Below are 12526 nucleotides of genomic sequence, written 5' to 3'. Positions count from 1 at the left end.
TACCGTCTCCGAGTGGTTCCTGCTACCCCCATCATCCACGTCGGCTGCCCTGAGGCCATACCCCTCCCGTTGGGGGTTATACCATCTACGCTGCACTATCCTACCACCGGCCTCAGCGGTCTGCCCTGCAGCGGCAGCTCCATAGCTGCATTCAACGGGTGGCGTAGTCGTCCTACATCTACCGCTGATACAGCGCCACTTAGTCTGACTCCCTGGGCACGGACCGGGTCACTGCCACGAGACTACAACCCTCAACAGATCCGGCTCCGGGTAAGCTCCCGCGTGCGCAACGCTGCGCGACACAGGCCCAGGGGTGCGTCATATGCATTTTTATATGTATGTATTTTAAAAGCATTGCCGTTAATGTCTGCATCTTGTATCTTCATAGTAAGTTTATAATGTGTAGTTATTGACCCGTAATGCTTTTTTAAGTCCCCTTTGTTATTAAATTGTAATTGGCTTTTTTAATGGTGATTAAGGGGTTAAGTACCAAATTCTCCTATGGTACCTCCCATTGAGTTCCTTTGCTTTATGTATAAAAGTGCCTGTTTCTGCCATTTTCCCATAACTCCACCTGATGAAGGCAGCAGACCGCTGCAGAAATGCGTTGTGGGCATTATAACTTCAATAAAGAGGTTTGTTTTATCCTTTTCCAGCGCCTTATCCAGTTTCTAGCGCCCCACTGACCACTTCAATTTGCACACTGTTCAAGGATCATGAACCTGACACAGGGGAACCACACAGCGGAAGACTACTCTTCTGAGTTTCGTCAATGGTCTACTGAAGTTCTCTGGAATGACGCAGCTCTCAGGTGCCAATTCCTCAGGGGTCTTTTGGAGTTTCTAAAGGACGCTCTGGCTCTGCATGCTCCACCTGGTTGTTTGGTGGAGGCCATGACTCAGGCTATCTGCATGGATCGCAGGATGCGGGAGAGATGCAAGGTTCAACAGGAGGTTCCATTTTATCCACCTGGCCCGGGTCGTTTACCAGAGGTAGAACCTATGGAGGTTGGAGCTGCCAGCTCAAGGGTAAAGGAGAGGAGACACCGTCTGGAACTTGGACTTTGTATTGTGGCCAAACTGGACATCTCTTAAAGGATTGCCTGGCACGACCTGCAACGAATAAGCAGTCGGGAAACGCCTAGGTCTGGGTAATTGTCGAGGAGGTCACTCAGACTTACAGGTATCCTTTCACTCCTCAGATAAAGTGTTGTTGAATGCTGAACTTCTGTTTCAAAAACAGTGTCTATCAACATTTGCCTTTATTGACTGTGGAGCCGCGGATAATTTCATTGATTCGGAACTTGTTCAGAAGTTAGGATTAGGGACAGTTAAGCTAGAAGACCCTATTCAAATTGTGGCTATTGATAGAACACCGTTGCTAAAAAATCTGGTTCAGTTAGTTACGGTGGAGTTCACACTCAAGGTGGGGTCACTTCATACAGAATTAATCTCCTGTTATGTCTTGGACAATTTACCTACTGAGATTGTGTTGGGTCTTCCTTGGCTGCGCATGCATAATCTGATCATTGACTGGTATCAGAAAGATATTGTCAAATGGGACCCTCATTGTATTGAAAAATGTCTTAAACTATGCATGCTTGCTCCGTTAGTCTGGAGGGTCTTCCGGAATACCTGAAGGACTTTGGAGATGTTTTTTCGGAAGTAGAGTCTGAGATCTTACCTCCTCACCGTCCCTATGACTGTGCTATTAATCTCATTCCTAACGCCAAATTACCCAAAGCTCGCTTGTATAACTTGTCTGGCCCTGAGCGGGCATCCATGAAGGCTTATATTAACGAAAGTTTACGGAAAGGTCATATTCGTCCTTCGTCATCGCCGGTTGCCGCCGGATTCTGATTTTTGTTAAAAAAAAAGATGGAGGTCTCCGTCCCTGCCTCGATTTCCGAGAATTAAACAAGATAACTGTTAAAAATACTTATCCGCTTCCACTTATCCCCGATCTATATAATCAGCTTTCGGGGGCCAAATGGTTTTCCAAACTGGATCTCAGAGGGGCATATACGTAATCTGATACGTATTCGTGAGGGTGATGAGTAGAAGACAGCGTTTTTAACTTCTGAAGGTCTTTTTGAAAACCTCGTCATGCTTTTTGGGCTAACAAATGCACCCGCAGTCTTTCAGAATTTTATGAATGATATTCTCTCTAATTATATTGGGAGATTTATTGTGGTTTATTTAGATGATATTCTAATTTTTTCACCTGATCTGGATATTCATTATAAACATGTCCGTTTGGTTCTGCAAAGGTTAAGAGATAATAGTTTGTTTGCCAAGATTGAAAAATGTACCTTTTCTGTTCAAGAAATATCATTCTTGGGCTTCATTGTGTCAGCCTCCGGGTTTAAGATGGATCCTGGAAGGTTCAGGCCATCATTGATTGGGTTCAACCCAGCGACCTTAAGGCTTTGCAGTGCTTTTTAGGGTTCGCAAATTATTACAGAAAATTTATTCACGTTTTTTCTCAGATCGTCAAGCTTCTTACGGACCTCACTCGCAAAGGGGCGGAGCTAAAGGTTTGGTCATCAGAAGCAGTCAGGGCTTTTGAAAACTTTAAGAAATGTTTTATGTCTGCTCCTGTACTTGTTCAACCTGACCTCCAGAGGCCGTTCATTGTGGAGTTGGATGCTTCTGAGGTTGGGGTGGGGGCAGTATTGTCTCAAGGTCCTAAGACTTTAACTAATCTGCGACCATGTGCCTTTTTCTCTAAGAAATTTTCTCCTGCTGAAACTTTGATGTGGGTAATCGAGAGTTACTTGCTGTCAAATTGGCTTTTGAAGAATGGAGGCATTTTTTGGAAGGAGCTGTTCATCTGGTCACGGTGGTGACAGATCACAAGAATCTAGCGTATATCGAATCTGCTAAGCGGTTGACACCTAGACAGGCCAGATGGTCTTTATTTTTTTCAAGATTTAATTTTTATATTACGTTCAGACCTGGGTCTAAGAACGTGAGGGCGGATGCCCTGTCTCATAGCCTTGATTCTGTGTCTCCTCCGGAGCCTCCTTCCTCCAATCTTCCTCGGAGTATAGTTGTGGCCATGGTTTCCTCTGAGCTGGAAGCGGAAATCTGTATTGCTCTGTCCTTGGCTCCTCACAATCTGATGCTTACAGCCCTCCCTGGGAGGTGGGGGCTTACTTGGAGCCGGGTCGGTTGTAGGGAGGGGGAGGGGGATGCAGTCGTGGCCCAGACCCGGTCCGTGCCCAGGGCGGTCACATTAAAGGTTGTTATGGGCTTTCAGGGTTGAGTGGTATTTTCCGACTACGCCACCTACGGTGTCTGGTGATGAGCACCAGCGCTGTTTCAGTCCACTGAGGCCAGTGTTACTGGCAGCTAAGATGGGACGGCTCCCCGCAGGCCTCAGGGCAGTGTGAGGAAGGATGGTGGGTGCAGTGCCGCGCAGGAAATAACAGGCTGAAGCAGGGTGTGAAGTCATCCAGGGTTTTTACTCACATTCAGATGAACTTTAGCCGCAAAGCTTCCCTCTGCTCCTCGCGACATGCTGCGGCCACCAGGAAGGGGGTACAGCACTTTCCAGGTAGATCAGGAGCACCTGTCGAGACCCCTCTGGTGTGTGTTCCTCTCCTTGCTAGTTCTCCCACTAAGTCTTCTCCCGACTGTTTGTGTGGTTAGAACAAGGTGTAAGGCTGGGTCCCTCTGGTTAAACGCAGGTAGAAGGGTACAGGTGGCGTAAGCCGCTCCGTCCATATCCCTCCTGGGATCCACTAAGCCTCCGGGCTTTTCTGACTGAGACGTGAAGTAATAAAGTCAGATATCGGGGGCCGGTCACCCGTCTTGCAGCGGGAATCCCTCTGACTAGGCCAGAGTAAGAAATATAGGTGGCATATGCCGCTCCGTCCGTATCACCCTGGGATCCTTTTGCCTGTGGAGCTTTTCTCCTCTACTCCCCTCCAGGCCTTCTTAGGTAGGGACCTTGACCGGTTAGAGGCAGTGGTTAACTCTAGCCCGCTCCTCGCCTCAAGGCCAGAGTATGAGGACCGTGTCTCTTCAATAGGCTGCAGGTTCTTAACAGAAAGCCACTTTCAGCGAGGAAGATCACAATCAAAGACCTTGAACCTAAGATGGCCGTTGATTAAATATGAATTAGTAAGTGTAACCTAAAAGTGTGTCCTCCACCCTCACCCACTACATGGTTCCCCCTACCTTTGGTTCCCCCCATCTCCTCTATCCCGGCCCGGGGCAGCACCCTGGTGCATATAGGCCCCCTACAGGACAGGAGTGGTGTAGTGTTGAAAGGTGGAGTAGGGTTCTGAGAGATGCTCCATCCTTACCCGGGAGAGGAGATACCACACCCCAAACTAAGGTGCAGTACCCCTGTGGTGACTAAACCCACAGGGGCGCCACACCAATATTCCTGAATGCAAGTTGTTTGTCCCTGTGTATCTCAGATTACGCCTTTGGAAGAATTCCATGATTCTGTGTTGAGTGGTCATCCTGGAGTTACTGCCACCAAGAAGGCAGTTGCTAGACTGTTTTGGTGGTCTGTTATGCGTAGGGACATTAACCCCTTAAGCCCCGAGGGTGGTTTGCACGTTAATGACCACGCCAATTTTTACAATTCTGACCACTGTCATTTTATGAGGTAATTACTCTGGAGCGCTTCAACGGATCCCCCTGATTCTGAGACTGTTTTTTCGTGACATATTGTACTTCATGATTGTGGTAAGATTTCTTCGATATCACTTGCGTTTATTTGTGAAAAAAATGGAAATTTGGCGAAAATTTTGAAAATTTTGCAGTTTTCAAAATTTGAATTTTTATGCCCTTAAATCAGAGAGATATGTCACACAAAAGAGTTAATAAATAACATTTCCCACATGTCTACTTTACATCAGCACAATTTTGGAACCAAATTTTTTTTTTGTTAGGGAGCTATAAGGGTTAAAAGTTGACAAGCGATTTCTCATTTTTCCAACAAAATTTACAAAACCAATTTTTTAGGGACCACATCACATTTGAAGTCATTTTGAGAGGTCTTTGTGACAGAAAATACCCAAAAGTGACACCATTCTAAAAACTGCACCCCTCAAGGTGCTCAAAACCACATTCAAGAACTTTATTAACCATTCAAGTGCTTCACAGGAATTTTTTGAATGTGGAAGAAAAAAATGAACATTTAACTTTTTTCACAAAAATGTTAAATTAGACCCAATTTTTTTTATTTTCACAGGGGTAACAAGAAAAAATGGACCCCAAAATTTGTTGTGCAATTTCCCCTGGGCACGCAGATACCCAATATTTGGGGAAAAAACACTGTTTGGGCGCACAGCAGGGCTCGGAAGGGAAGGAGCGCCATTTGACTTATTGATTGTAAAATTTGCTTGAATAATTAGCGGACGCCATGTTGTGTTTGGAGAGCCCCTGTGTGCCCAAACATTGGAGCTCCCCCACAAGTCACCCCATTTTGGAAACTAGACCCCCCAAGGCACCTATCTAGATGCATAGTGAGCACTTGGAACCCCCAGGTGCTTCACAAATTGATTCGTAAAAATGAAAAAGTGTTTTTTTTTTTTCATTTTTTTCATTTTTACGAATCAATTTGTGAAGCACCTAGGGGTTCCAAGTGCTCACTATGCATCTAGATAGGTGCCTTGGGGGGTCTAGTTTCCAAAATGGGGTCACTTGTGGGGGAGCTCCAATGTTTGGGCACGCAGGGGCTCTCCAAACGCAACATGGCGTCCGCTAATAATTTGAGACGATTTTCCATTCAATTTGTTAGCGGACACCATGTCGCGTTTGGAGAGCCCGTGATTTGCCTAAACAGTGGAGCTCCCCCACAAGTGACCCCATTTTGAAAACTATACCCCCCAAGGATTTTATTAAGGTGTATAGTGAACATTTTGAACCCAGAGGTACGACACAGAATTTGTTTACATTAGGTCATCATATTGAATAAGTTGTCATTAGTCTTGAGTAGTGTTGAGCCACCCCCGTAGTGTTCGAGTTCGGTTGGGTTCGTCGAACACCCGTGTGTTCGCCGAACTGTTCGTCGAACACCTTCGAACACCGTTAAAACCAATGGCAGGCAAACAAAAACACATAGAAACACATAGAAAACACCTTCAAAGGTGTCCAAAAGCTGACAAACTGCTCAGAAGACACAACTAACACATGGAAAAGTGACAAGTACATATAGTCATGCGAAAAGAAAAGAGGTGGAGGAGTAAAAGGAGGGGGAGACACAGATATAGGCATGTCATGCCCTTCTAAAATCCAAAAAGTGAGAAGCCGAGACGGCCAGTCCGCTCCTGCCCGTGCCACCTCCGTGTCGCCGGGTTTGTGCCAGAGCCGCGGTGAACCCTGACGGCCAGCCCCCCTCTCCCAATACTGGTGCCTGTCCGCTGGTGGGTCGAGAGAGCCCCCCTGTGGTGGAGGCAGCTCTAAGCTTTTTAATTTAAATTGTCCCTCTAATTTGAATGAATACACTTTAAATCCATTTACAAGGATCTATTGGAGGGCAAGTCTCATGCCAGCAGCCGCGTAATTCCAGCTCCAGTAGCGTCTACTAAAGCTGCTGCAGTTAAAAAGCTTTTATAAGGATCGAGCTCGGCTGTCCACCGCAAGGCATCCTAGTGCCAGTCCCAGCCCCTATGCCTTGGGGTGCCTCCTGATGCTCTTCACTGAGTATCCCGTGGTCCCGAAGCATTTCCTTTGAAAAAATTAAGTGTCCAAACTACAGGTGGTGTAGCTTGCTTAACAGCCGGGATAATCCGCTGACTAGCAGACACTGCTACTAGGCACAAAGTATTTCCTGGGCTAGATGCAGTTAAAAATTTGTAAGTAGATACTCTCGTTGGATGCTGAGAAAGCATTCCATAGAGTCTCCTGGCACGCCATATATGATTCTCTTAAAAAGCTTGGGGTAGGGGTCTAGGGGACCCTTTTATAGCCAAAATCACGGCCCTGTATCACAATACGTCACCTAGGCTGAAGATAAATGGAACTGTAGCACCGAGGGCTCGGTTGCTACAGACGTATTGCACCTCACCCAGAGGTGTGATATCTCACTCTCAGATAAGGATGGAGTGTGGATCAGGACCCGACACCTGCATGCATTACACCACATTGCCGTGGGGCAGGGCGACCAATATGCCCCTGAGATGGGCACGACAGTCCCTGTCCCTGGTTGGAGTGGGGGGAGGGAACACTGAGGAAGGGGAACCCTGCAGTGCAGGAGCAGGGAGGAAGCAGTTCCTGGGTGCATTGAGAAGGGAGTATAAAAGGTGGGCACCATCTTAGTTCAGTGCAGAGAAGTCTGAGCAGAAGTAGCAGGGAGCAGGGGCTCTGCATGAGCTCTGCTCCGGAGGCAGGCCTAGTAACAGAGGCCCAGGCCTGCAAGAGGGAGAAGGAAGGAAGAGGAGTGGAGAAGGCTCCAGGAATGAGGAATGAAGGGATCCCAGGGGTGCGGACGGGCGAGTCGCCACCGCACGCCCGAATCCACCTGCGTGGAGGGGTCAGGCCAAAGGGGGAGACCGGTCCCCGAACTAGTGGAGGCAGGAAACGACCCTCAGCTAGAAACCGGAGGCTCTGACATTTTATGTGGCGCAGCCCCTTGCTCCACCCGCTAGGAAGGCACCACATAGGGTCAGGGAAACTGGCGCCAAGTTTACCAAGAGGAGGCCCGAGGCAGCCGGACAGAAGTGTTGGTAAGAAAGGCCAGACAAAGGACACACAAAGGGGGTCCTGTGAAGCGCTCCAAAGTTATCTGGGAGTTGTCTGAGCCCCTCACCTGGTGAGCACAGTACGACGTGGGCAGCCGTTACCTGCAGACGTGGTCTGGATAATAAGAACTGTGAGTAAAGGCCCTGAACTGCATCACTGACTCCGTCTCGTTACTGCTGCTGCCCTGCACCATCACCCCCATCCTCCGCATACACTGCCCTGAGGCTATACTCCTCCCGTGGGGAGTTATGCTACGCTCTGCTGCACCCACAACACCAGCCTTAGCGGTCTGCCCTGTAGCGGCGGTTCACTCTGACCGCAATCCACGGGTGGCGTAGTCGGACATTTAAACATCAAAACCACATAAATAGTTCCGCCACTGGTTTGACCGCCCTGAGCCACGGAACCGGATCGCCGCCACGAAGACTACAACCACCAGCATCCACCAAAAAGGGTCCGGCTCCGGGTGTCCCAAGGCCCAGGGGGTGCGTCAGAACATTTTCATCACCTTTCACAATCACCAATGGGACAAGGCAGGGATGTCCTCTGTCCCCTCTCTTATACATCCTAGTGACGGAGCACCTGCTCTCATCAATTCGCCATAACCCCAATATTAGGTGGATTGAGGTGGGAGGCACCGAGTACAAGTGCTCTCTATTTGCTGATGATGTCCTAGTATATATCACTCAATCACATATATCCATCCCTGCTGTTATGGCTGAAATAGATCACTTTGTTACATGGTAAAATTTTAAAATCAATGCAGCAAAGTCTGAGGCCCTCGATGTCTCCCTCCCTAAATCCATATAGGATTCCATCCAGTCCAACTTTCCCTTTGCCTGGCCCTCACAGGGTATCAAATACTTAGGAATTCCTATTCATAGAGACCTCTCCCATCTATGTTATCTTAATTTTGGGCCCTTTATTGAACAATTCCATACAGACCACGGTTGGCAAGTTAGAACTGTAAGATTCACTACGTGAACCACTGGTGTTTTGTGGAAAAGCACATGTACACCGCGTTCCAAATTATTATGCAAAAAGTGTTTAGGAGTGATAAGGGAAGAATTTGTTTGTTTGTCAGTTAAACTCATTGATGGTGATGTGTGTCAGGGCTCTTTATATCACTGTAAGCAATTGCAGACACCTGTGCTAATTAGTTTGGCAGGTGTGTCCAATGAAAGGCAAGACTACTTAAGAAGGCTCTCTCACATTATTAAGCAGCCTACATTTTCTGCCAAAATGGGAAAGAAAAAGGATGTGTCGGCTCCTGAGAAGCAACAAATTGTGGAGTGTTTAGGTCAAGGCATGACTACAATCAACATTGTGCGATGATCAGGATGAAGTGTCTTGGCAATCAAGAAGTATGTAGCTGATTCACAGTACACACGTGTGCGTGCTGATAAGGGCAAATTGAGGACTCTTTCCTACAGGCAATTACGTCAGGTTGAAAGAGCAGCGGCAAAAAAGCCTTGTCATAGCAGCAGACAAGTTTTTGAAGCTGCTTGTGCCTCCGACGTCCCCCGAACAACAAGATGCAGGGTCCTTCAGAGGTTTGCAGCTGTGCATACGCCATCCTGTCGACCTCCTCTATCCACTTCACACAAGCAGAAACGGCTCCAGTGGGCCAAACATTACATGAAGACTGATTTCAAAACTGTTTTGTTCACGGATGAGTGCCGTGCAGCGCTCGATGGTCCAGATGAATGGAGTGGAGGATGGCTGGTTGATGGACACCCCACGCAAACACGGCTACAGCGCCAACAAGGAGGAGGTGGAGTAATGTTTTGGGCTGGAATCATGGGGAGAGAGATTGTCGGCCCCTTTAGGATCCCTGAAGGCGCTAAAGATGAACTCCATAATGTATGTGGATTTTCTCAAACAGCACTTCCTGCCATGGTTCAAGAAGAAGAACCGTGTATTTCACAGCAAGATCATTTTTCTGCATGATAATGCACCATCTCATGCTGCACATAAAACATCTGCATCTCTGGCTGATATGGGCATAAAAGGGGACAAACTTATGGTGTGACCCCCATGCTCCCCTGACCTCTACCCCATTCAGAAACTTTGGAGCATCATTAAAAGGAGTGTCTATGATGGCGGGAGGCAGTTCACATCTAAGCAACAGCTCTGGGAGGGTATTCTGTCCTCATGCAAAACAATTGAAGCAGAAACCATCCAAAACCTGACAAATTCAATGGACGAGAGAGTTCAGAAGCTCCTTTCGAACAAGGGGTCCTATGTGAAAATGTAACATCACCTAGAATAAAGTTTTGAGTTGAAAACTGTTTGATTTCAGTTTCTAACAACCTGCTAATGCTTATAATTTCAAAAATGACCATTTTTTTGGTCTTTATTAAAATGAAAAGGTTGATCGAAAAGTTTGGGGGATCTAAGAGTGTGGCAACCCAGTAGTCATGATTACTTCGAATTCTGACAATATGAGGGTCATGCTGCAGGTAGTGCAGCAAGAAGGCACTTATGTGTCTTGCGCATCTCGGAGCCCCAAAATTATTTTCCGGGCTAGATGCAGCTAAAAATTATTTTTAATTTTAAATCTGGTGAAGCTTATTATAGATGGCCTAATAGGATCAGTGCTGCACACTGCTACAAAGCCCAAATTATTTTCCAGTCAAGATACAGATAAACATGATTAGTAATTTGAAAGCTTAAAACGGTTGGTAGGGTGATTTTAACCTATCATCAAGCTTTTACTCTCCCCAGGATGACACAGGGGTAGAAAAGTCGTTTCGGATCCATGATTTGTTCATCTTTATGAACGTGAGTCTGTCTACATTATCAGTGGAGAGCCGCGTGCGCTTATCTGTCAGCACACCACCAGCAGCGCTGAACACACGTTCAGACAGAACGCTGGCTGCGGGGCATGACAAGATCTCCAAGGCGTAAGTGGCTAGCTCCGGCCATTTATCCAGATTGGAAGCCCAAAAAGAGCAAGGGTCCAGTGACACAGTCGTGGCTTCAATGTTTACTTGGAGATACTCCTGTACCATCGTCTCTAGGCGTTGACTATGTGTCAGACTTCTTGTCTCCTGTGGCCTTGCAAAGGATGGGCTAAAAAAGTGGTGAAATGATTTCGCAAAATTGATGTTACCAGCAGATACTGTGGTTCTGTTACGGTTTGAGTGCTGAACACTTGACGGTCCCACGGTTGGCAAGTTGGAACTGTGAGATTCACTACGTGCACCACTGGTATTTTGTGGAAAAGCACATGTAAGATTCAGCAACAGTCTCTGCTGATACTCCTGCATGCGTGCATCCCTTTCTATGGCAGGAATAATTTCTGCAAATTTACTTTTGTACCGGGGATCTAACAGTGTGGCAACCCAGTAGTCAGGATTATTTCTAATTCTCACAATTCGAGGGTCATGTTGCAGGTAGTGCAGCAAGAAGGCACTCATGTGTGTTGCGCATCCAGGAGCACCAAGTCCCTGTTGTGTTGGTGGCGAGGTAACAATCATGCTTCCTTCCTCTGTCCTCTCCCCCCAACCTCGCACAACAGAAATGTGATCAAGGTCTCCTTCATCTGATGAGTCTTCCATCAGTTCGTCCTCCACTTCTTCCTGGGCTCCTGCACCTTCCTCACTAGTTTGGCTGCTACCATGCGCCCTGGTAAAATCATCTCCCCCACCCTCACATGCCTGCCGCCTTGGTGCTGCCGACCGTCTGGACCTTGCAGATGTTAGCCCTTCCGCATACAACTCCTCCTCCTCTACTTCCTCCACCTCCTCTTGTGCCACCACCTGACTCCGAATTCTGTTTAACATGTGCTCCAGCATGTAAATCACCGGAATAGTCATGCTGATAATGGCATCGTCAGCACTAAACATCTTCGTCGCCATTTCAAAACTGTGCAGAAGGGTGCATAGGTCCCTGATCTGAGACCACTCCTCCAGCGTGATTTGCCCCACCTCTGAATCTCGTTGGCCCAGGCTATACGTCAGAACGTATTGCACCAGGGCTTGTCGGTGCTGCCACAGTCGCTGCAACATGTGCAGAGTTGAATTCCACCGGGTAGGCACATCGCATTTTAGCCGGTGAAGTGGCAGGCCCAACGACTTCTGTAGAGATGTAAGTCGCTGAGCTGCGGGATGCGAACGGCGGAAGTGAGCACACAGTGACCGTGCCCTCTGCAGAAGGCCATCTAGTCTGGGATAGTGGGCTAAAAATTGCTGGACAACCAGGTTCAACACGTGAGCCATACAAGGCACGTGTGTGACATTGCCCCGGCGAAGGGCCGCACCCAGGTTTGCAGCATTGTCGCACACGGCCTTCCCTGGTTTCAGGTCCAGTGGAGACAACCATTCATGAAATTGGTTCTCCAGAGCTGACCACAACTCCTCAGCTGTGTGACTCACATTTCCCAGACATTTCAATGTAAAAACCGCCTGATGACGTTGAGCCCTACTGCCAGCATAGTAAGGAGGTGTGCAGGATCCCTTCTGCGCAGTTAGAAAGCTTGTGGCATGACCAGACAGGCTTTGGGTGCAGGTGGAAGACCGAGAGGAGGTTGAGGAGGCAGAAGCAGTGGAGGAACTTTGACATAAAGAGGATTGACGCACAACTCGTGGGGACGGCAAGACTTGGACAGCAGCCCCTTGTCCTGCTGTCACCATAGTTACCCAGTGCCCAGTCAGCGACATGAAACGCCCCTGTCCATGCCTACTCGTCCAAGTGTCTGTGGTGAAATGCACCCTGTCACACACAGAGTTTCTCAAAGAAGCGGTGATGTTGTGTGCGACATGCTGGTGGAGCGCAGGCACACCTTTCTTTGAGAAGTAGTGCCGACTGGGCATCTGGTA

Source organism: Phyllobates terribilis, unplaced genomic scaffold, assembly GCF_046119375.1.
Source record: "Phyllobates terribilis strain yellow unplaced genomic scaffold, ASM4611937v1 Scaffold_3__8_contigs__length_932513732, whole genome shotgun sequence".
Lineage (NCBI taxonomy): Eukaryota > Metazoa > Chordata > Amphibia > Anura > Dendrobatidae > Phyllobates > Phyllobates terribilis.
This window is presented reverse-complemented; position numbering follows the sequence as displayed.